This window comes from Silene latifolia, unplaced genomic scaffold (genome assembly GCF_048544455.1).
Source record: "Silene latifolia isolate original U9 population unplaced genomic scaffold, ASM4854445v1 scaffold_20.1, whole genome shotgun sequence".
NCBI lineage: Eukaryota > Viridiplantae > Streptophyta > Magnoliopsida > Caryophyllales > Caryophyllaceae > Silene > Silene latifolia.
In genome coordinates, this window is record NW_027413163.1 from 3,861,178 (window position 1) to 3,886,722 (window position 25,545).

The following is a 25,545-nucleotide window of genomic DNA, read 5'->3' on the forward strand; positions in this document are numbered from 1 at the left end:
TTTTGGCTTGTCGGGACCTTCATAAGAGAGGCCACTTCTGAGATTAATGGCATTAATGGTTTCAATTGGCCCTTCACATTTGCTTGAAGAATTGGCGACTTGCTTAGCCTCTATATTCTCCAATTGCTTGACAAAATTCTTTGTAGACTCAATCCCAACTGCTTCTATTTTCGCGACTTGAACCAAAAGGGTTCGGATTGTCTCTCTCAATTCCTCGGTCTCATTTGAGTTATGAACAGGAATTTCAACTCTTTCCTTGGAAGCTTCAGAGGCCTCGAGCTTCTCGAGACGGGCAGTAATAGAAGTAATGAGTGTCACAACGGCACTCATTTCATCACTTTGCTTTCGCGACTTCCCACGTGAACTCCCAAACTCAGCTCTATAGACTGCCATCTCCTCAATAGTATTCCAACCTTTATTCTGACCGGTATTATTTTGGAACCTACCATTCGCAGCTGCATCCAGGATGACCTTGTAATCATCATACAAGGAATTGTAGAATAAGTTGCAAAGGTACCACTGTTGAAAGCCATGGTGAGGGACAGCCCGCACCAAACTTTTAAAACGTCCCCATACTTCACAAAAGTCTTCATCATGTCCTTGCTGGAAATTTGTAATTTTATTTCTCAAGGCATCTGTCTTTGCAAGTGGGAAGTATTTCTTGTAGAAGGCTAATGCTAGAGATGTCCAATCTGTGACTCCAACTGCTACCCTATCTAGGTAGCGGTACCAATCTCGCGCCGAATCCTTCAAGGAGTATAAGAACATCACCCCCTTTACTTCATCCTGAGTCACCCCAGCCGGTATAGGTATGGAACATCAGTAGTCTGTGAAAATTTCCATATGCTTCAAAGGAACCTCATCCGGTAGACCAGCAAACTGATTTCGCTCCACTAAATCGATATAAGAGGAACGAAATTCGAAGTTACCCGTAGTAGGGGTAGGTAACACGTGCCCCTTTGGAAGGTGGTGCTCTTTTGGCTGAAGATTGTCATATATCGTAGCCATATTCGCAAAACTGATAGTACTCAAGCCTTCCTCTCAAAAACCTGTCTTCTAACTGTGCAAAAGCAAAACTAGAAGCAAGGGTAAGCAACGGCCTCAAGGAACCAAAGTTCCTTGAGACAAGAAAAATAAACTAAAAATAAAGCAAAAGTAATTACACCGTCTCTCCCAAGAACGGCGCCAAAATTTGATACCGTAGTTTTGTATCAAAATTAAATTTATAATTCCAAACTAAAACTATAGCTAGTGATAGTAAGGGTCGAACCACAGAGAGACAAGATTAATTTTGTTTGCTATTTCCAGTCTATAAAAGTAACAATTAAGTGGGGGTTTTGAAATTGGTTGACTAATTTGACTAATTGCTAAAATAAGAATTTCTCAACGAGATAAAAGGAAGATCGGGAATTTCGGTTCACCATGGCTAAGGTCAGGTCAAAGAGGTAGCAGAAGTCCTATAATACGATCTCAGGGAACATGAGAAAGCCTTTCGATCAATGCTCAAATTAACCTTACGGTCTTCTAATTCCCAAGAATTTCTCAAAGCTTTCGCTCAAAGGAAATTCCAATCTAATGATAATTTAAATTACTAATCTTTCAATCTAGTAAAAAGGTTTATCAAAAGACAACAAGATCGATAAGGAAGAATTCATGCTAACCAAACAATCCTAATTTATGCCATGGCTCACCTAGTTCCCAATCAATAAAATTAGCTATGCATAATTAAAACTATAACAATTGCAAAATTGAAGGCAAAGAATAAGTTTGACATGATTGAATTGAATTAAAGACAAAAGACAAGAACTGGATTGCTGAAATTAAATTGGTAACAAAAGGAATTGAATTAACAAGAATTTAAAGAAGAAGGAATTTTCATAAAAGCTTACTAATTAAATGATGAACAAAGTAATTGAATTCCGGATTCGTCGTTCCCAAAGCTAGATCTAAACTTGAGTTCTTGAACAATGAAAAGCATAACCTAAAATTGTTGCTGCGTTCTACTGATAAACGATACCCAAAAGTTAATTACAAATTGGGCTCTTTAAAAGTCTAACACGAAAAACCAATAACAGCTGCGGAACCTGGTCGATCGACTGAGCAGGTTGGTCGATCGACCAGTCAGTACAATGCAGTAGCTCCTGCTGAGATTCCACGGTCGATCGACTGAGCAGGTTGGTCGATCGACCAGCTACACTGTGCAGAAATACCTTCTCCTCTTCAAAACAGCCTCCACTTCAATGCACGCATCCCAAGGTGAGTGAGTCCGAACTCCCTTCTTCCAAGCTTCCCTGAAGTTGCCTACGGAGGACGATTTAAGCTTGATTTAGCTCACTTCCACTTATTTCTACAATAAATCATAGAAAATGCAAAGTAAACCGTTTCGGGAGAAATAGTAGCTTTAAGCTAACGAAAATGCATGGAAATACGTGCCAAAACTGCAAATAAAGTGTATAGAATATGCACGTATCACAAAGCTTGGATAATCTCTCCAAGCACCAACCATGATGGATCTCTACCATGCTCCATTTGCTCAATCACATGGATAAGGGTCATGCTACCATGGATAAGGGTCATGCTACCCGGAAGTTGACTTGACTTGTTGACAAGCCCAACATGGAACGGAATTTCTCCTTATAGCACAATCGAGTCGGAGGAAGCACCGGAGCACAACCCGGCCACACACCAATGGCTCCAACTTCTTCGGCAAGAGGACAAAGCTCACCTTTCGGGAAAACGAAAACATGATGTTTCGAATCCCAAAACCGAGAACATGCTTCAAGAAACGAAGGTTGCACCTTGGCTTGACGAAGCACCAAAAATTGAACAACTCCCATGCAAGCGAGTTGATACTTTTCGGGAGGCGACAAATCCCGGCACCATTGTCGCAATGCGTTCTCAAAAGCATCCATGAAATATTTTAGTGGAAGAAGAAGAGGTTTTGTAGAGATGATTTTGTGTTTCGGATGATGAAACAATGAAGCGCAAACGTCCCTATTTATACAAAATGATCAGCGCATGTTTCAGTAAAAGGGGAGAGCCGGCTTCCATCGCCAGGCTGCTCGCGCCTCTTTGAGACTTCCCCAGGATTCCCGCTGTTGACTTGTCTCTTTTAACATGTGTTTTCTCCTGACACCTCAAACCTCCCGCCAGGAAGCTCACGCCTCTTCGGGATGATCCGGGATACTTTGTGTTTCCTTACACTCACATTTCCTTGCTTTCGCGTTTTACGAAATCCGATTCGCAGCTTTAAACATACGGATTTTTCTTTCTTTTTTTTTTAAGGGGGGAAGGGCTAGTCGCCCCGATCCGCGATGGATCGTTTCCATGTCAGTCGAAATTCCGAAAATTTTTCCCTTTTTTCGCAAGTTTCCATCAAAAATCAAAATCGAAAATTGATAATTCAACATCAATTTTCATCAAAATTCAAGCACTCACAAATTCGAGTCTTGACCTCAAAAATCAAAAATCAAATATACTCGCAAAAATCCTTTTCTAAAAATTCTTTCTTGACGGTTTGAGTTTGAATTTTTCGAGTCAATTTTAATAATTTCGATGCAATTTAATTCACGACACGAGTTAATTGCTCAAATTTTCAAATCAATTCCTTTTGAAGTCCGAACGTGACGATTCGTCACGGAATTTTCAAAATTCATTTCAAAATGTCAATTTTAACTTCAAGTCATCTTGGTTAATTTTGATTTTCAATCAAATGCTTTACGTGTTTTCAATCAGATGCTTCTACGTGTTTGTGTTTGTGTATATGTGCTATCTGTTGCCTGTTTTTCTACACTAACGATGCAGGAACTGGTGCAAAGCAAAAGGAGAATGAACAGCCGATAGCGCTCCTCCGAAACACAACACAAAAAGACAAAATTCACAAAATGAACCACAATCCAAAAGCACATATATACAAAACGCCTCACGCAAAAATACACCGACACGCGTTTGATACGGACAACTGACCGTACAAACAGGATCTAGTACAGACTTCTATCATACATACACTGGCCTAAAACAACCGTCTATCATACAGACACTGGCCTAAAACAACCGTCTATCATATAGACACTAGCCTAAAACAACTGTCTATCATACAGACACTGGCCTAAAACAACCGTCTATCTTACAGACACTGGCCTAAGACAATGAACTGTGGGCTATCTGCCACCTACCGAACTAAGCACACTCTATCCTCTCAAACGGAAAAGAAAGTGAGCAACACAAGAAACAAAGGAGCAACAACGGAAGCAGAGGTGATTACTATTATGGTAATACCCCGTTCCTGCTCCACGACAAAAAAGAAGACAGTGTCTTGCAGACTTCGGATGATGAGAAGGCCAAGAGCCATGATGGAATGCACCACTCCGGTGCTGACCCCCAATCATCAGCCATCCTGTCTATGAGCCACAACGAAAAGGACAAACCGGCCACGTCAGCCGCCTCTCCTCCTCTACGGAAGCATCCTCCACCACCGCGTCGAATACGGCAGACTCCTCGGCCGCTACAGCCCCTCCAGGATCGACTTCGTCCTCCAAAGCCTGAACGACGGACCCCATAGTTCCCAAACGATACGCTGCGATCAAAAAAAAAAACTTCAGCCAAAATTTCGGCATTACGACGGCATGAAATGGATAAATCCAAAAAACAACCTGCAATGCAAAACAAGGGCAATCCCGCCCAATATCCAACCAAACAAAAGTTCACAAAAAACAAACACAAAAACGACTCGCCCCTCTTTTCAAGCAAAAGACGAGTCAAAACCACAAAAACAGCATTTCAAGACCCATACAAGGTCCGCCTGCAAACCAAAATACATTCCCGACACAATGGGGTATTTTTCTGCGACTCAAAAAAGCAACTCATACGCTAATTTGAGCCCAAACCGGTCAAAATTCAAAAACGACCGCAAAAAGGCAAACGTGATTCCATCACGCCTCAAGGTGACCTAAATTACCAATGAGGTCTATTTCAAGGCAAACTGACTCAATTCAAGCTCAAACAGACGCTTATTTTGTCAGACATAAGACCATCACAAAAGGCAAAAATCCAATTTTGCCCACAATACCCAACGAAGGTCCATAAATGGCGAATACGGGTTTTCCCAACTACAATGCAACCTAGTGGGACCCACTACCCAAGCAAATAAACTTGGCATTGTGAAATGAGACGGTTTCTCGCCTCACACACGTTTTTTTAGCATAGGGAGCGGGAACGGGGACCAAAATGCAAACTAAAATCACCCCTATACTCCTAAATAGGTTTCTAACCTAATGCAAACATCAATTTCACTCGAAATGGGCTCGATCGAAAACGCCCAATTCAATTTTCTAGGGTAAAATTCGCCCTAATTCATTCAAGCTAAGGATCAACAAATTTAAATGGATTCAAGAGGAAATACTTACCTTGAGATGACATTGTGGATGATGGCACGAGTGGAAGCTAGCAAAGGTCCTTCAATGGCAATTTTTTGCGGGTTTTTTGTTCCGAAAGGAAGAAGACGAGATGATGAATGGTGTGCAGCCTGAACTCGTGTCTTTTACAGAAAAAAGGGAAGCCCCTTTGGTTCGCCAGGTGGCTCGCGCCTAAACCAGGCTTCCTCTTGCTCTATTCAGCGAATTTTGGGCTTTAGCCCAATTTCCCGTGATAAACTTCAAGCTTTCAATGACGATATTAAGGACCGTCATTTCCTCAAATACGAAAACACAAATAGTGAAAATATAAATTCCCTATTTTCCTTCAAAAATTTCAAGCAAATGGCGATCGAAACCGCCAATTTCAAAAATAATGGTGAAATCTAATTCACTATTTTCCTTCAATAAATAGCGAAAATTCGAAAAACCGCTATTTCTCCAAATTTTAAACGACGGCAATTAAAACCGTCATTTTCAAAATAATAGTTGGAAGTTTAATTCCACTATTTTCACCACACATGTCAACGGCGGCACATAAACCGTCACTTCAATTAATAGTGAAGATTCCAAATTCGCTATTTCCATCAGATGTCAACGGCGGCACATAAACCGTCACTTCAATTAACAGTGAAGATTCCAAATTCGCTATTTCCATCAGATGTCAACGGCGGCACATAAACCGTCACTTCAAACGTAACAGCAAACTCAAAATTTGATATTTTCCCTCAAAATTAAAACGCCGATCGAAACCGCCACTTCAAGTTCAAAGAAGAACGACGAATGGTAAAGATTCCAAATTCACTACTCCTTCAAATACCAGCAGGGGGCTTCCTCGCGGAACCCGCTCATTCCAAAAAGCAGTGGTAGTGAAAGTCCATACTCACTATTCCCACAGTGGCATCACGAGTTCGCTACTTTCAAAACAATCCCATTTGACGCGGCTATTGCCATGGTCCATTAATCGACCGCCTCATTGGCTGGCGAGCCTTTGTCCGCAAACATCCAAGGACAGATCCCGAAGATGCATCGGGTACATTTCCTTACCTTTCGAGGACAGATCCCGAAGATGCCTCGGATACATTTCCTTATCATGGCTGGCGAGCCTTTGTCCGCAAAGCATTCGAGGACAGATCCCGAAGATGCCTCGGGTACATTTCCTTGTCATGGCTGGCGAGCCTTTGTCCGCAACCTTTCGAAGACAGATCCCGAAGATGCCTTGGGTACATTTCCTTGTCTTGGTTGGCGAGCCTTTGTGCAACCTTTCGAGGACAGATCCCGAAGATGCCTCGGGTACATTTCCTTGTCTTGGCTGGCGAGCCTTTGTCTGCAACCTGTCAAGGACACATCCCGAAGATTCCTCGGGTACATTTCCTTATCATGGCTGGCGAGCCTTTGTCCGCAAACATTCAAGGACAGATCCCGAAGATGCCTCGGGTACATTTCCTTACCATGGCTGGCGAGCCTTTGTCCGCAACCTGTCGAGGACAGATCCCGAAGATGCCTCGGGTACATTTCCTTGTCTTGGCTAGCGAGCCTTTGTCCGCAACCTTTCGAGGACAGATCCCGAAGATGCCTCGAGTACATTTCCTTGTCTTGGCTGGCGAGCCTTTGTCCGCAACCTGTCAAGGACTCATCCCGAAGATGCCTCGGGTACATTTCCTTATCATGGCTGGCGAGCCTTTGTCCGCAAACATTCAAGGACAGATCCCGAAGATACCTCGGGTACATTTCCTTACCATGGCTGGCGAGCCTTTGTCCGCAACCTTTCGAGGACAGATCCCGAAGATGCCTCGGGTATATTTCCTTGTCTTGGCTGGCGAGCCTTTGTCCGCAACCGTCCAAGGACAGATCCCGAAGATGCCTCGGGTACATTTCCTTATCATGGCTGGCGAGCCTTTGTCCGCAATCGTCCAAGGACAGATCCCGAAGATGCCTCGGGTACATTTCTTTACCAAAGCTGGCGAGCCCTTGTCCGTAAACGCGCAAGGACATATCCGAAGATGCCTCAGGTATGACTCCTTCTTATGGTTGGCGAGCCTTTATACGTAGTCTAATGGACTTTAAACGACCCGCACGGATAGTCGACCGACTCTAAACTTTTCCCGATGACAAGTCCTTGGCTCGTACCCTCGAGTCGCCTTGGCGTCGCCCTCTTGACGGCAGGTCCTTAGCCCGAATCCTTTCGAGCCGCCTCGACGTCGCTTGGGTCTCCAGGTTGTAATCTTCGATTGACCTGGGGGCTCTACTTTGACTTTCGCCCTGTCCAAGCCTCACTCAAAGTGGGGGCTCTGTAGATACCCAGTATCTGCTGAGACTCCAACAAACACTCGATGATTATCGGACTACAACATGTTTTGGACATGCGGCGTTTGATCGACAGTTTGTGTACAACTTTACGTCGGAAAACTTAAAACGATTTCGAAAATAAAACATTTCAAAACATTTCAAAAATACCTGGAGTGTTTAATGCCCGACGACGAGGTCGCAATGACACTAACTAGAGTTAAAACCGGCACCGGACCAAAAACCGACTCAAGAATTCAAATCCTGACTCCAACAACGAGTCAAACCGAGTCAACCACCAAAAACAAAACATTTCAAACCTTCTACCTTAAGTTTTCCCGGATTCATGTTGGTCAAGTACCAAACATGTGACTACAAAACCTAGGATAGAACAAATCATGATTGCGTTTGTTGTGAAAGTGACAACACAACTCGAAGAACCGCGACGTGGCTCGCGCCTCTTTGAGCAGCCCAAGTGGCCACGTCGCTCAAAACTCACACAACCACTCATTCTCCTATAAATACCCCTCAAATGCCACCCATTTGAGACTTACGCGAGTGTCCGCTCCCTCTTTTCTCCATTAAAATTCTCGACTCGACTTCTTAAGTCATAACCCGACGCATATTTACGACCTACCGATCGTAAACACGAGCCTTACACATTGTTTGGTACCGTCATCGTGCATTAAATCACTTGACCGATCACTTCGACCACTACACCATCACTAAACTTAAAACACTCTCTTTACTTACCAAAACGGTTTTAAACCGAGTTTTTTCCGATCAAACGAGTTATTACACTTACGTCGGTCACTCGCCATAACCAAACATGTAAGTATGAGGGTGTAAAAATCCGCTTTTATTATGTTTTCATTCGTTTCATGACTATAACATGTTAAAACATGCATAACATGAACCAAAACATGGAATAAACGAGCCAAAACTGATTTTTGGTCTGAGGCAGAAGCCCCTTAGGTCGCCAACTAGCCCACGCCTAAATGGGGTATTTAGACCAGAGATCAACCGTGTTTGTTCTCGTCATTTCCCTTAATCCATTTTTGATATTTGTAATCGCTTTTCACCATTTCAAGTATTTTCGAACCATTCTTATTTTATTTCACATGTTTTAACCATAAAGCATTTTTCACCCTTGGTTCCTCGTACCATGACGGTTAAATCCGTGTTTCGGTTATAATATTTGGTTAATGACATTTAAAAGGTATTTTAAAGACTTTTATTTCATTACTTAACATTTTCAAACAAACATATTAGTCACCAACACAAAGTCATCCTTGGTTCTGCATACCATGCCGGATTTTAACCCGGGTACGATGATGAGTATCGACTAATAACATTCAAATGGATTTAAAACAATTAGTCCATATTATTTTCAAAACTATTCATGTCTAGTTTGTCAAATCGAACCCGACACCGAATATTATCAAAATAATGATGATTATTCGAGTCAAGTTCTTCAAATCAACAAATGCGGTCTAAACGACCCCTTCAAGTCAAACCGGGTTCAAATACCCATTTCCAACACGTTTTATAACGTTTTCTAAAAGGTCAGAACACGGCACATAAACCGTGGGCTAACCCGCGCCTAAACAGGCTCTCCATTTCTCACTTTTAAAACCAAAGGGAGGCCCCTTGTATCGCCAGCTGGTTCGCGCCTCATATAGCCGTCTGGTACAGGGCCTGTTCCCTTCCAGCATTAGTCTAGGATGATCCCGACTCCGGTTAGCCCGGATATAGGACGGATCAGATGACTATTTGATTATCCAAAACCTTATTTGCAAAATGCCTTACTAAGACAAATGGATCATGTTATGCACCCTAAACCTAATACGGTAAATGGATGTTTAATTTCCGTCTTGCATGCAAATCAATCATTAATCCAACTCGACATCTTATACTTGATACTTGGATTAAATCAACCGACTTAGAAAGCTCTCACGTGTTAGGTTTATATTATTGGATGCGCATTCATGCATTTAAATCGTTTTATCAACTTTTGCATTCAACCAACCAAGATCGATCAGTAGAGGCCGCTAACGCGGGCGGGATTGGATGTCTGATTAAAGAGCTTCCCAATACGTACCTTCACCTCTTACTCAGAAACTTTGGATAGTGGACGACCTTATCCAGGGCGTACGAGAGTCATTCTAGAGATAGGTTGCTAAAGAGGGACGATTTCCTTATCTTTAGTACCTATGTTAAACGCTGCTTTGTGCTTCGATTTGACCAAGGTATAAAGTGGAATTCGAACGGGTTCTAGGCATCCCACAAACGCTTGGTGGCGACTCCGAACATCTCTAATTGTTTCGAGACCCTAACCGAGACGAAACCGACTGATCAAAAATGATCCGGTCCAAACCATTTTTACGCCGCCGAGCGTGGCTTTCAAAAGATCGCTGCAGGTCCACATATCGAAGTGGGCTCGCAGGTGGCCCGTGACCGCGGGCCGGTAGGTGGCCCAAATCCACAGACCGAGACGTGGCCCATGTCCACAATGGTCTAATGACACTCGAGTTGGTTTATGTCTTACAAGTCTCATTGAAAAGGTAGGTGATGATGGAGTTAGTGTCCTCCACAATAGTGTGTTAACATAATAAATCTCATTAATATAATATCATCAGATATTTAATTATTTGATCCTCGTCAGTTGATTAACGTAAATCGATAACGGTTGGCTGACTAGAGTTTGACGTTATTGTCGTGAGACGTCGGTGATCAACTGACCCCTTTCGGTCACACCTAAAGGAACGAACCCCAATTGATAACTAATTAATTGCATGAGATACAATTTGTTTAGTCCCTTGATTTATAGACTAAGAGGTTAGTCGATTATTTTTAGAGAGATTTCGAGTTGCGAACTCGAGGAGCGGTAGTTATTATTTAATTATGCGATAATTAAATAATAAGTTTTGGGAAACGGGTTTTAGTTAATTAACTGTTAGTTTACTAAAATTGTACTAATTAATATTAATGTGATTAATATTAGTACGTAAATAATATGTGTAGTGGTACACGTATATTTACGGAGTGAATTGGACGAATTAATTATGGAAGTATTTAAACATGATACGATGTTTAAAATAATAATTACACGGATTTGTGCGACAAATATAAGAACCAACATGGACCCGTAAATGGTCAAGTGGACCGTGTAAAATAAGTGTAGTGGATGATTACTCACATAATCATTTACCTTATTTTGTATACTACCATAATTAATCTTATACAACATTTTGCATGTGATGTAAGATAAAATATAAGACAAAATCCTCCACTTCCACACTCCACCCACCCGCCACTTTTCCCCCTTATACTCCATCATTTGTTCACATTTTTACACTACCTCATTTTACACTCTACATCTTGCATGTGAACTTTTCTCTCTTTCTCTCTACAATAATAATTCATCAACTAGTATACATTAATAATATTACTAAGATAAGTTAGTGATATTACTAATATTTATCGAGGGAGCAATATTAACAAGTTACTAGTACAAACTTGTTATTATTATTGGGTTAGTTCTTGGGTGCAACTTGAAGGAGACTTTCTTTTTGAAGGTTTTTCAAGGAGGATCATCCATATCATTTTATCTCAAGAACAAACTAGTAAGGAGAACTAGTTTGTGCCCATTTTACCATATATTCAATGTAAGGAAATTGTTTTTCCTTATACCTTCTTTTTATGCTTTCATATTAGCATGCATGTTACATAGATCACCTAAATAACAATTTATGAGATAAATTAATTTTATTAGAGAGTCTAATATGGATCGATGATCTTTTAGGTCATGGGTAAAATATGCAAGGTTGAGATCACCACAAGCAAGCAAATAAACTATGAAAACATATTAAATTAAGCATGAATCATCCCCCATGTTGGTTTCCCCTAATTACCCATTAACCCTAGTTAAGGAAAATACTCACTCATTATCATGTTTAACATGTTAACAAGGTTGTCAATCACACTAACAAAGCAAAACATGATGAATAAATGAAGGTGATTAACAATAATTAAAAAGGGATTAAGAGGATTATACCTACTAATGATTCCAAAATAAAGCAAAGAATAATAGAAGTACTTGATGATTGATTGGAAGGTTGTCAATCTCCCAACAATAACCCAAATAATCTTCAATTACCCAAAATAAAAGATGAACAAAAGAGAGATTAAGGAAATGAGATTTGTATTATGACTTGATTAGAAGTTGATTACAAGATTAAGAAGAGATTAGAATGATATAAACTACACTAAGGATTGATAAGAAGAACATGATTATCTAATTAGACTAATGGGGTATTTATAGTGGGGATTAGGTTCACAAATTAGGGTTTACTAAGGGCTTAAATGACGATTAAGTCCTTGAGGAATCGCTCCTCTCAAAGGAGATGCCGGTCTCCTTTTTGCCGGTCTTTCATAAATATGCGCATCTTTCATGGAGGGAAGAAAAGGTCGTGTGGGCCTGTAAGAGAATCCGGGCGTCCAAGGTGTCGGGACGGGCGGATTTATGTGTTTCCTGACGGGCGTCTTCATGGCTGGATGAGCGGATTGTGGCATGGTTGGACGGACGTCTTGATGGCAAAGACGCTCGGATTCCTCACGTCTTGGACGGGCGTCATGCCTAGTTGGACGGGCGGATTGTGTTCCTGCCTTCTTTTCTTCTTCCAATAATCCTCCGGGATTTAGTCGGGGATGCAAGGATTTCTTCATCATTGCCCATCTACTATAATATGTACAAAGGCCTTCTAGTCTTGTCTTCTCTTTGATGCTTGGTCATTAGACTCGATCAATTTAGCTCTATTTTGCCATGAAAATGCAAGGTTTGCACTCCTCTCCTACCAAGGATACAAAACCTCAAAAAATATGCAAAACAAAGGACTAAAGATAGTAAATGACCCAAATATGCACTAAAAAGCATAGGGACAAGGCTAATTCGGGGACTAAATATGCTCAAATAATGGTCACATCAAATATCACCAAACCGAACCTTTGCTCGTCCCGAGTAAAGAGGTGACAAAACGAGGACCGTTATTTAAACTAACCTAATAGCATAACCGATATGAGACAATTAGCGGGTCTCACTCCGCCCTTCAACTCACAACAAGACAACCATGAGGTAGGATGCCTTCTTGCAAGGCAAGGTGGGTCTTGCCAAAATGGCGACACATCCAAACGTTAGAGCACACAAAATCAAGTAATGGATGCATCTACAAAAGAATAGCCACTTTCCTCATCTAAGTGGCGGAAATTATCTAAAGGGGAAGCAATTCAAGGGTACACACTCCTTCATAGATGCAATTTCTTCAAACTACTAAGCCTAGAAGGATACCAATAAGTCACCTCCAAGTCGTGTCAAGCTAGGGTACCTTTGTCCTCAATCGTTAAATGCTTTTGTCAAGAATAGACTCCCTATGGTGTTAGAAACACTAGAGGATCGCGGAATTCCCCTTCTTGCCTAGACAAGAAGAAGGGTCGTCCCCTCTCTACCATGCACAAAAATGGATACGATGGATAAAGGGATCGATAGTATTTGAGTTTCATTTGGGAGTTTGCTTTGTTGTTGTTTTTTGCCCCAATTTCTTGTGGCATATGACATTTTGAGAACACTTTCTTTGCCATTTCTTTTGATTTTTGGCATTCAATACTTGACAACTTTCAACTTTTCTTTGTATTTTATTTTGAATATTTTCAAAGTCACCCCAATTAGTAACGAGGGTGCCTTATTTTTGAAGCATAGGAGTTTTCATTTTTGTTACTCCTCTTTTCTTTTGATGCAATTGCAAACTTTTTCTTTTCTTTTCTTTTCTTTTCTTGAACTCAAATTTTTGAATAATTTATTTTTGTTCCCATTCCCTTTAATGACAAAAATGTATGGTATAACATGGATGAATGATGGTTGCATGGTTTCAAGGGTCACCTTGGAATAAACGGTAGCCAAGGAGTTATCACACCATAAGGTACTCTTGACTAGGCCTTAATCCATGGGTCAAAGGATACTAGCATGACACATCCAAGGGTGTTTTACAAGTATTCTAACAAGCAAAGTCTTAAGAAGAAAAAGCATCTACTAGGGCCTATATACACTTGTCAAGCTTCCCAAGTAGACAGTTTCACAAAATTTTTCTAACATGCAACTATATGCCATGATGCAACTAACATTTATACATCCTAATGCATATGATTCTACCAACTAGTATGTCATATAGACTAAATGCAATCCTAAATTCACATTGTTTATACCACATCAATCAAAATAAAGCCACATAGTCATTAACATAAAGAGGAAAAAGGAGATTGGAAAGATCATACCATGCGGTCTTCAATATCATCATGTCTCGGATGTGGCGTAGTCAATCAATGTGAACAAGGATGAACAAACACAATATATACAAGTCTACACTACAAAGGAAATGAACATGTTTTTGATTTTTCAATTTTTTTACGATTTTTCGAAATTTTCGATTTTTTTTAGATTTTTGAATAAAAGTCAAGTTAGAATTTCCCATCCCCACACTAGTATGGGCATTGTCCTCAATGGCCAATACGATAGGAAATTATGCAAGCATGATGCATGATTTCTAAACTAAATGCAAACTATACTAAGCTACACTACATGATGCATGGGTTTTTGTTATGGCGGAGAGCGTAATTTAGATTACCTCCCAATGCGTATGCATGGACTTCCCTAAACCAAAATAGACATTATTTCTAACGTCTTGAATTTCGGGGTAGTTCATGCACATGGAATGCAATGCATGAAACTACAAATTGTCATTTTGGATTTTTTAAATTGGGAACAATAAAATGAACACCTTAATGAATCCAAGGTGTTAGTCCTCCATGTTGCTAGGACTCCTCAAACAAATGATCAAAATATAATAAAGAATACAAAAGAAGTAGACAAACCATAAGAGGGGTGAAAGAGTGTAGGAGCCTCCAAGGTTTGCTAATCCTCCATCATATCATCATTATCATCATCTTCCTCCATAGATGTGGAATCATCTCCACTCCTACTTTCACTTCCTTGCTCTTCCTCACTTTCTTCTTCCTCATCTTGAGCTTCTTCTTCTTGAACATTCTCTTGAACCTCTTCTTCTTCACCTTCTTAATCAACACCCTCATCAACATTCTCCTCTCCACCCGGTCTTCCACCACTAGAGGTGCTAGGAAAGAAAACTTCCCTATCCGCCCAACTAGGCAAAGGACATGGTGGATCAAGAAGTCCTTGCCTAGCTAGATGTAGAAGGGGCGGATATTGGGCCTTGTAAGCATCCACTCTATCATTGTAAGCTTGCTTGTGCATTTCCCTCATGAGTAGAGTCATGTAATCATTTCCTACCTCGACATCCTTGGGTTTGAACTCGTGATACTCAAATGGGTAGGGTGGTGTGACAATGGAGGAGGAGGGCTCATCAATCTCGCCTCTTTGTTGTCGAATAATATACTCGGTCTCCTCGGACAGTGGAAGAATGTAGTTTGTTCGGTGAACACTAAATCGGCAAATCTTTGAAGGCAAGGTGAAGGATCTAGCTTCATTGGATAACCACCCATATTTGGTGTCAAGAGGATCATGCTTGACCCACTTAAACTTGTGAATCATGGTGTCCATATCAATGAGATGACCTCCTTTAACCGCCATATAAGTGTTGTCTTTGTTGAAATTTGGGTCAAAGTGCTTGGCCAAATGGGTAAGTAGTCCTCCATTTACAATAAAAGCGGTGCCCTCTTTACCACAATCGACATTAAGCCATCGTTCAACCAAAAGCCTTAGAGCATTATATGGCTTAGTATATTCCCTTCCTATGTTCAAGGCCGACTCAAGAAGAACAAAATCGAGCTTGGTAAGATGATTAGTGCCATTTCTTGCTATCAAAGTATTCCCAATGACCTTATGCCACACTCTAATGCCCGGATGGTGGACTAATAGAGCACGACAATCATGAAAGCGCACAAATTTCTTTCCGGAAATTGCCTCCCAAAGAGGAGCGGGGTCATACTTGTCGGGGATCTTTTCATAGTATGGGGTATCACTAAGGCCTAAAATCTTACTCAATTCACCAAAAGTGATGAGTCTATTAACATTTGCAAGACGAAACTCGATGTGGGTTCTAGTTTCCACCCTTGTAACTTTCAAGGAACTCAAAAATTCCAATGTGAGGGAGGGGTATGTCAATTCTTTCATGGTAAACAATTTACCCAATCCCATAGCCTCAAAGAAGGTTTTGGTTTGTTCAAGAACACCCAACTTTGTCAAAGCATCTTCACAAATAAATTTTGTAGGCATATTGGTCTTCTTAGCAAAGAAAACAAATTTATCCCTATGAGAGTCGGAAGTGAAAATTACCTCCGGATAATTAGATAATTGCTCAATGACCGAAGTTGTTGATGTTGTAGCGTCCATAGGGGGACCTTGTTAAACCTCTAACCTTGCCTCATGGACTACCAATGCCTTTGACAAATGTTTTGCTTGAAGAGTTTGTTGCCTTTTTGAAAGTGTCTTCTTTGGGGGTGCCTTGTTACCTCCTTTAGTTCTTGCCATTGTTGATTACACCAAAGAGAGACTGAAATCTTCAATTTTTAGTTATGCCCAAATCGATTTAAGATGAAAGAATGTTGCTTTGTTTCTTAAAAATCGACTCAAAGGTTGAAAATTTTGGTGTTTGAATCAATTGTTGTTGCAAAAGGAGTGATTAATTTTTGTTGTGAGGAAGTTTGGATTTGATTTTGTTGAATTTGGTTGAGGAAAATTGGTTTTGTTTATGTAGAGGATGAGGGTTTTTGGGTTGTGGGTAATGTTTGAATGTAGAAGAAATGAAAATGAATGAGGGAATAAGGGTTTAAAAGACCCGTTAATTTTGAAATAGCAGCAGGGGACGAGCGGATTGCACTCTGGGACGCTCAGATTCTGCACGTTTTGATTCAGGAAATGACGCTATAGGACGAGCGCCTTTCAGGAAAGACGAGCGGATTCCTTACTGTGAGACGAGCGGATTCTTTGGAAAACGCTCGGATTCTGTTACAGGGTGATTCTTTAATATTCAACAGCAGAAAGACGAGTGTCTTCTCTGTAAGACGAGCGTCCTGAATCAGACGAGCGGATTCTCAATTGGGACGCTCGGATTCTGTGACAGACCATTTTTTTTTTTTGAATTCCACAGCTTAGCCAGACGGGCGTCTGGTAACATAGGACTCTCGGATTCTGCTAGACGAGCGGATTCTCTCATTAGACGCTCGGACTCCTCCTTGTCCACACGGATTCAGGTCCATCCGTGGGTACTGCATAACCCGTATCATTTTCATTCTTTAATTCTCGTGTTCTTCATTGTGGGGGAACTACAAAGGCATGAATAGCCTAGGCAATTGCTATCCCCACACTAAGTCAAAGCACTAAACATCAATAAAATCATAAGTTCCGCCCTTACTTCTCTCAAAAATGATGAATATCTTGATCTAGGCACAAAAATATAAATCCAAAAATGACAAAAATGCAACGTAAAAATTGAAATGCAAGTTAGGGAGTTAGAATATTTACGATTGGTGGTTTAGGGAGGACTCCACCAAACTCTCATCCAATGTGAGATGTCAAGGGGGCATGTTCAAGGTGTTGTTGATGTTACTCAACACCTTGAAGAAGTAGTCAAAAGCTTGTTCATTGTCATGATAGAGATCCTCAATAGATATTTGCACTTGTTGTTCTCCATGATGGTCTTGGTTCATAGCATTACCAATGTAGGGATTGAATATCCCTTCGAACTCATCATCCCAAAGACTGCAAACTTCGTCTACTTGATCATTAAAAATTTCTTGAGTTGATAGAGACAACTCTCCTTCTTTCTTTTCTTGGCCAATGAGGCCATCTTCTTCACTTGTCATGGGTGAGCTTTTCAAGCTCTCCTTGTTTCTATTCTCTTGCTCTTTGAATGGAGCATCATCAACTTTCTTTTACCATTGGAATTCCGACTTCTTCTTATCATCCTTCCAGCTATAGTGATCAACCATAAAGCATGGTTCATGCAAATGGGGAGCTCTCATGGTCTTGTCAAGCTTGAAAGTTATGCTCTCGTCTCCCACTTCTAGAGTAAGCTCTCTGTGCTTCACATCTATCACCGCACCCGCGGTGTGCAAGAAAGGTCTACCTAGAATGATCGGAATATTGGAGTCTTCTTCCATGTCAACGATGACAAAGTCCACCGGGATGAAAAATTTCCCAACTCTCACGGGAACATCTTCCCATATCCCTAACGGTGTCTTCGTCGATCTATCGGCCATTTGGAGTGTGATGTTGGTACATTTAAGCTCTCCTATCCCTAGCCTTTTACTAACCGAATACGGCATAACACTCACGCTTGCTCCTAGATCACACAAAGCCTTGTTGATCGTGGTGTCGCCAATGATACACTGTATTGAGAAGCTTCCCGGGTCTTTAAGTTTCGGAGGTGAACTCCCTTTAAGGATTGCACTACTCACCTTAGTGAAGGCGACAGTTTCAAGCTTCCGTATCGACTTCTTTTTCGTAAGGATGTCCTTCATGTACTTTGCATAGGCCGGCACGTGATTGATTAATTCCGTGAAAGGAATCGAGACTTCCAAATTCTTCACAATTTCCATAAATTTTCCGAGTTGGTCATCAAACTTAGACTTAGCTTGACGACTTGGGAATGGAAGTCTAATCACAATGGGCTCTTTCTCCTTGGCCTTCTCTTCACTTTTCTTTAAAACTTCTTCTTTTGTTGGTTTTCCTTCCTTGGAGTTTTGCACAACTTCTTCTTTGTCACTAGCTTCCACAACTTCATCCTCAACTTGCTTCTTTGGACCTTCATATCTCGTACCACTCCTCAAGTGAATGGCACTAACCGTTTCATGTCTTAGGGGATTACCTTGAGGTGGTAATTGCCCCTTTTGTCTTTGAGAGTTTGAAGATCCTTTTGCATTTGAGTGAAAAACTCTTGTTGATTCTTTTGCATTTGGAGGACCGCTTTTTGAACATTAAAACCTTGGTAATTTTGTTGATTGTATGGAGTTTGATTTTGGTAACCTTGGTTTTGATTGAAAAAGGGTCTTTGATTTTGGTTTCTCATGGGAGGTGGGGTGTATGTTTGTTGAGGGTTTTGAACATTTTGGCTTTTGTATGAGAGATTTAGGTGGAATTTGGTGTTTTCATTGTAATAATTGGAATAAGGGGTACCACTATTGTATGCTTGAAAAGCATTCACTTGTTCATTTGTTCCCCTACATTCACTTTGGTCATGTCCCAAAGTTCCACAATTCTCACATATCCCACTTGGGATTGATGAAGATGCTACCATGGCATTAACATGATGCTTTGGTGATTTTGAGGCTTCTTCAAGTTTAGCCATAGCCTTCTCAAACTTCAAGTTAATGGTATCAATATGAGCACTAAGTTGAGCACCCAATTGAGTAATAGAGTCTTCTATATTGTGAGTTATGGACCGCCATTTCCTCAATCTTGTTCCAAGTTTGATTATCGTCAACTTCGGTGAACATACCATTTGATCCCATATTGAGAATGTTTCTTGAGTCTTCATAAAGACCATTCCAAAATTGTTGTACCAAGAACCACTCGCTAAGTCCATGATGAGGACACGAGCGACAAATTCCTTTGAACCGCTCCCAAGCTTCATACAAACATTCTTCATCCCTTTGCTTAAAACCCGTAATTTGAGCTCTTAGCATGTTAGTCTTTTCCGGAGGGTAGAATTTTTTGTAGAAAGCTAGAGCCAACTTCTTCCAAGAGTCAATTCCAAGAGTAGCCTTATCAAGGCCTTTCAACCATTGTTTTGCGGTGCCGATTAGAGAAAAAGGAAATAAGACCCATCGAATTTGGTCTTGAGTCACACCGGTTTGTGAAATCGCATCACAATAGTCACAAAAAAGTCTCCATGTGAGAGTGAGGGTCTTCACTAGGCATCCCCCCAAATTGGCTTCTTTCGACTAATTGGATAAATGCGGATTTAGCAATGAAATTTCCGGTGAAGTGTTGTGGTGTGGGAGTACCATTGGGTAGGTTATCCTCGGTTGGTACGGAATGTGATGAAAATTTAGGCATTGTGGGTTGATTTTGTGTTGGATTTGGTGTTGGGTTCTCCTCACCTTCTCTTGCAAAAGGGTTGACGAACTCAATAGTATTTGTTTGAATATCTACAACCTCACCTATACCTCTCAAAGTACCTCTAGCAAGTCTTCCATTGTTTGTCAAAGTCCTTTCAATTTCGTGATCAATGGGTAACAAGTTACCTTGTGATCTTCTAGACATGCAAAATATCAAACAACTTGAAAACAATTAGAACAAACCTTGAGGAGGTTTACTTCCCCAAGGCAAAGAAAGACACAACTAATAACAATCTAAGAAAATCAAATCAAGTTAACACCGTCCCCGACAACGGCGCCATTTTTGGTCGGACTCACTTGGAGCTTAATTTTCGGTTACTTGTCGTTAAGAGCACCTAGACCAAAACAATATTTATTACTTCACAAACAACTCTACTATTAGTAAAGAAGCAAGTAAAGGTCGGATCCCAAGGGACGGGTATTGATGTAGGATTTTCGATTGCAAGTAGCGGTGTCTAGGGGTGTCACGATTTGGGTTGAGATGAGAAGATCACTAAACTAAATAGCATTAAAAGTAAACAAGCAAGATGATTAAAATGAGATGTAAACAATTGATAAAAAGCACTAGGGTGTCATGGGGTCATAGGGGATTCATGGGAATTGATCATACAAACATATTCTCAAATTATAAGCAAGCAATTATTGATGTGATGGATCGAGTTGGTTTATATCTTACAATCCTAGGAAGGTTTGGGTCCCGGAGACGAATCGTTTAGATTGTACAACACCTACAAGTCGACTTAATCCTTCCTACTCAACTATATGCATGGTCTAATGAGACTCGAGTTGGTTTATGTCTTACAAGTCTCATTGAAAAGGTAGGTGATGGGTAAAATATGCAAGGATTCATAGGCTCGCATTTCATCAAACATAACATGTGCATAAGTTGAGATCACAACAAGCAAGCAAATTAAATTAAGCATGAATCATCCCCCATGTTGGTTTCCCCTAATTACCCATTAACCCCAGTTAAGGAAACTACTCACTCATTATCAAGTTTAACATGTTAACAAGGTTGTCAATCACATTAACAAAGCAAAACATGATGAATAAATGAAGGTGATTAACAATAATTAAAAAGGGATTAAGAGGATTATACCTACTAATGATTCCAAAATAAAGCAAAGAATAATAGAAGTACTTGATGATTGATTGGAAGGTTGTCAATCTCCCAACAATAACCCAAATAATCTTCAATTACCCAAAATAAAAGATGAACAAAAGAGAGATTAAGGAAATGAGATTTGTATTAAGAATTGATTAGAAGTTGATTACAAGATTAAGAAGAGATTAGAATGATATAAACTACACTAAGGATTGATAAGAAGAACATGATTATCTAATTAGACTAATGGGGTATTTATAGTGGGGATTAGGTTCACAAATTAGGGATTACTAAGGGCTTATATGACGATTAAGTCCTTGAGGAATCGCTCCTCTCAAAGGAGATGACGGTCTCCTTTTTGCCGGTCTTTCATAAATATGCGCATCTTTCATGGAGGGAAGAAAAAGGTCGTGTGGGCCTGTAAGAGAATCCGGGCGTCTAAGGTGTCGGAACGAGCGGATTTCTGTGTTTCTGGACGGGCGTCTTCATGGCTGGACGAGCGGATTGTGGCATGGTTGGACGGGCGTCTTGATGGCAAAGACGCTCGGATTCCTCACGTCTTGGACGGGCGTCTTGCCTAGTTGGACGGGCGGATTGTGTTCCAGCCTTCTTTTCTTCTTTTCTTCATCCAATAATCCTCCGGGATTTAGTCGGGGATGCAAGGATTTCTTCATCATTGCCCATCTACTATAATATGTACAAAGGCCTTCTAGTCTTGTCTTCTCTTTGATGCTTGGTCATTAGACTCGATCAATTTAGCTCTATTTTGCCATGAAAATGCAAGGTTTGCAATCCTCTCCTACCAAGGAAACAAAACCTCAAAGAATATGCAAAACAAAGGACTAAAGATAGTAAATGACCCAAATATGCACTAAAAAGCATAGGAACGAGGCTAATTCGGGGACTAAATATGCTCAAATAATGGTCACATCACCAAGATTATCCTTTATCTGTACTAAATAATATTTGCTAGATACTTGTTTAGTAGTTTACCTTAAAATTGATTATTAATACTCATATATTACACTAATAATATTAGTAATCTTTATGAATAATTTAGATTATATCTTCTCATATTTTAAGAGGAAGATTAAAGAATAGAGAGAATAATGCATAAGACTTTTGCATGTGATGTGTAAGAATGATAATAAGAGAACAAATTCTCTTAATTAAAAGGAGGGAGCACGGATGTAGCATCCACCAAATGCCAAGGATGGCATCTTCCTTTATGCTTTTTCTCTTCACAAGGTAATAGGTTGTGTAAGAGATGTAAGAGTAGGTGTGTAAGAATTGTAGTATCGGCATGATTAGCTATTTTTTATCAAATAAAATAAAACAACCATAATTCATTACTACTCCCCATATTTCGGTCCATGTATGTAAAATGGACTACCATTTTATTTTGTCAATTTGTCATTTGTCACACAATATGTCACATGTAGTATTTTACATGTTATTAATTAATTTAATGCATATTTATCACATAAATATCATTTTATAAATTAATTAAATTACATTCAACAAATTGACTAGTGATACTTGATCACATAAATAAAATGGGTCATTTAATTATAATTCACAACATCTTGTAATTATTGATGCGTGTCTTTTATGTGATGTTTTACACCCTATTTTACACGCATTTCAGAGCTCATTTATGTAGTTTATGCTACTATTTGCCCCATTTCGTCTACTTTCGTATTTTTATGTAATATTGCAAATTTATGCGGAAATGAGTAGAAATTGAGCCAAATCCGTCACCGAGTACCTTGCATTGCATTTGACGTGAACTATTTACTCGGAAAACGAACTTGGTGCGCATTTCGAGGCCTGAAAGATAACTTTATGAAGGATTAGAAGTGGACTACCAGCTATAGTGGTCGATCGACTGCTGCCCTTGGTCGATCGACCAGAGCGCGACTTACAGAAGCTACTGTTCAGCGATGACCAGTCGATCGACTGCCTTGCTTGGTCGATCGACCACACCGTTAATCTGCGTGAATTAAGAGATCGAGAATTAGGAAGCCCATAGTAGTTAGGTTTCAGGAATAAGTGTTACGTATATTCCTATATAACGTAGCTTTAGTTTTCAGAATAAGCATCGAGTTCTATCATCTAGTTCTTTACATACAATTCATTAATCATTAATTTAGTTTATTCTTCCATTAATAAAGTTACTTTTGCATTCGGTTTTGATCCTTTCCCTGCAATTTCCTTTCACGGTATTTCTCCGTTCTTATATTCAGTTTTATCGCTTTATTTCGTTCATAGTTTAGAATTGCTAGGTTAGACCTCTCGAAGCCGAATTATCGTTTTATGTTAATTGTTCGTTTAATTAATTTAAGTATGAATTCGAATGTTTTAATTGTTAAGTTTATTGTTGTTATTATTTCTAGTATGAGTAGCTAAATACCTTGTGCTAGGATGTAGGGAATCTGTAGAAGTAGGCGGCATTAGAATAGTATGACCTAGAACGCGCCACGGTCGATCGACTGGGTTCCCTGGTCGATCGACTGGTCACGTGAGTTATGACTTCGTTTTAATTAATTTAATTTCCATATTTGACGAATCGAGTGCACGCGACTAGTTGAATGCCTAGAAATTGACCGAACCAATAAATATCGAAAGATAGGGAAGGGAGATAGCCTACCTAATTAAGATGACTAGATTAATAAGATCGAAAGATGAGTTAATTTAGACTTTTAAATCACTTTTCAGGACGAAAGTTAGCATTAGTGATATTAGGGACCTGTAGCGAGATCGAAAGATGCTACCTGTTAAGAATGGACCGAGAGGACTTCTTATTTTCCCATCTCACGTGTTTGTTTTAGACCTACCTAGTATACTGCCGCCGAAACTACAGTGAACCGACCATCTTAGTTCCCCTTTTAATATCTGTTTTCATCTATTAGCTTAGTTTACTTTTCATTTACTGCCTTAGTTAGAGATCAACTCAAAACAAACCCCCACACTGTTATTTTTAGACTAAAAACAGACAACTATTAATTGCATCGCCTCCCTGTGGTTCGACCCTGACTACCACTAGCTATAGTAATAGTTTGGACTATAAATATTATTTTTGGTGCACACAACGACAGGCATCAAATTTTGGCGCCGTTGCCGGGGAGGCAATTGTTTAAATTTTTAGCTTTTTTTATTTTAGTCTTTTCTCAGTTTAAGGGACAACTGTTCCTTAAACTCTTCTTATATTCTACTTGTAGTTTCTTCTTATGCGCAGGTCACAGGGTGGTGAATTACTACCGTTCAATCCTGAGATTGAGAAGACTTTGCGTGAGTTGAGACGATCATCTAGAGTATTGCCCGGAGGAAGAGCCGAGTACTGGCCCGATTACTACGAGAACGCTTTATTTGAGGAGGATCCACCTTCATCTCCTGTTTCTACTTCATCAGCTGAGACTGTCACGTCTCCAGACATGGCTGAAGAACCGAGTATAGCCAGTCATTCTGAGCCGACAGCTGAGAATCTCTATAACGGATTCGCATTACCAGGGACGGATAGAAAATTCGAGCCGAAGCCGTCCTATATCAACTTGGTTGAGAGAAACCGATTCGGGGAGCGCAAATGAAGATGCACCAAACATATGGAGACATTCATTGATTATCTGCTGTTCCATACCCCCACCAACCGGTGTGACCCAGACTGTGAAGGAGACTATGTTCATATTCTCTCTTCGTGATCTTTAAGGGAGGGGTACCGAGACCGGGATCGAGCTGCTAACGGGATCACTGATTGGAAGTCGCTGGCCCTGGCATTCTACAAGAAATATTTCTCTGCCTCGAAGACGAATGCCATTAGAGCTCAGATCACGAGCTTTAAACAGGGTCCTGATGAGAATTTTTATGAGGCGTGGGTCCGTTTCAAGAAGCTGGTGCGAACTATTCCACACCATGGGTTCGAGAAATGGAGCCTATGCAATCAATTCTATAATGGGCTTTATGATGATCAAAGGGCTATCCTGGATGCGGCAGCTAATGGCAGATTCCAGGAGAATGTGGGAGAGACTAAGGGGTGGAAAATTATTGATCATTTGGCCACCCATAAAGCTGAGTATGGAAATTCCAGGGGAAATCAAAGGAGAAGTGCTGAATCCCCTTCTGTAGCTGCATTAGAGGCTCTTACGGCGAGATTTGATAAGTACGAGTTGGGAGAAGCTTCAAAAGGAGGGATCTATCATATGAATGCTATTTTAGACGGTCCTTTCGTCTGCAAGAGATGTGGAGGAGAAGGACATGTTTCAAACAACTGCAGCATTCCCTATGAGTCTTGTGCTTCTTTTCAACATTATAGGCAGACAAACACTTATTTTGAGCCGAATGTCCATCCCAACCTGAGGTGGAGTAGCCAAAATGTCTTAAATCCGACTCCACCTCCACAGCAGCAGCAGCAGCAGAATTATGTGCCCCCTCATAAGCAGCAGCAGCCATATCAAAAGCCTCCGTATGTCCCTCAGCAGCAGCAGCAGTCCCAAGGCTCCGATTTTGCCGAGTTGAAGAATTTGTTGTTGAAAGAGTCTCAAGCTAGAGAGGCCGGGATGAAGATGTTGGAGAGCGAAATTGCTCAATTGGCAAGCAAGA

The 25,545-nt window shown here is 40.4% G+C and overlaps 3 non-coding genes across 3 annotated transcripts; 2 read left to right on the forward strand and 1 right to left on the reverse strand.

Moving 5' to 3' along the window:
- Positions 1–526: 526 nt before the first annotated feature.
- Positions 527–635, forward strand: LOC141638614 (small nucleolar RNA R71). The gene has a single exon (XR_012542159.1). It is a non-coding gene; the product is annotated as a small nucleolar RNA R71 (small nucleolar RNA).
- Positions 636–19,302: 18,667 nt separating this feature from the next.
- Positions 19,303–19,409, forward strand: LOC141638617 (small nucleolar RNA R71). Its single transcript, XR_012542162.1, has one exon. It is a non-coding gene; the product is annotated as a small nucleolar RNA R71 (small nucleolar RNA).
- Positions 19,410–24,758: 5,349 nt separating this feature from the next.
- LOC141638565 (small nucleolar RNA R71) lies at positions 24,759–24,865 on the reverse strand. The gene has a single exon (XR_012542113.1). It is a non-coding gene; the product is annotated as a small nucleolar RNA R71 (small nucleolar RNA).
- Positions 24,866–25,545: the final 680 nt, after the last annotated feature.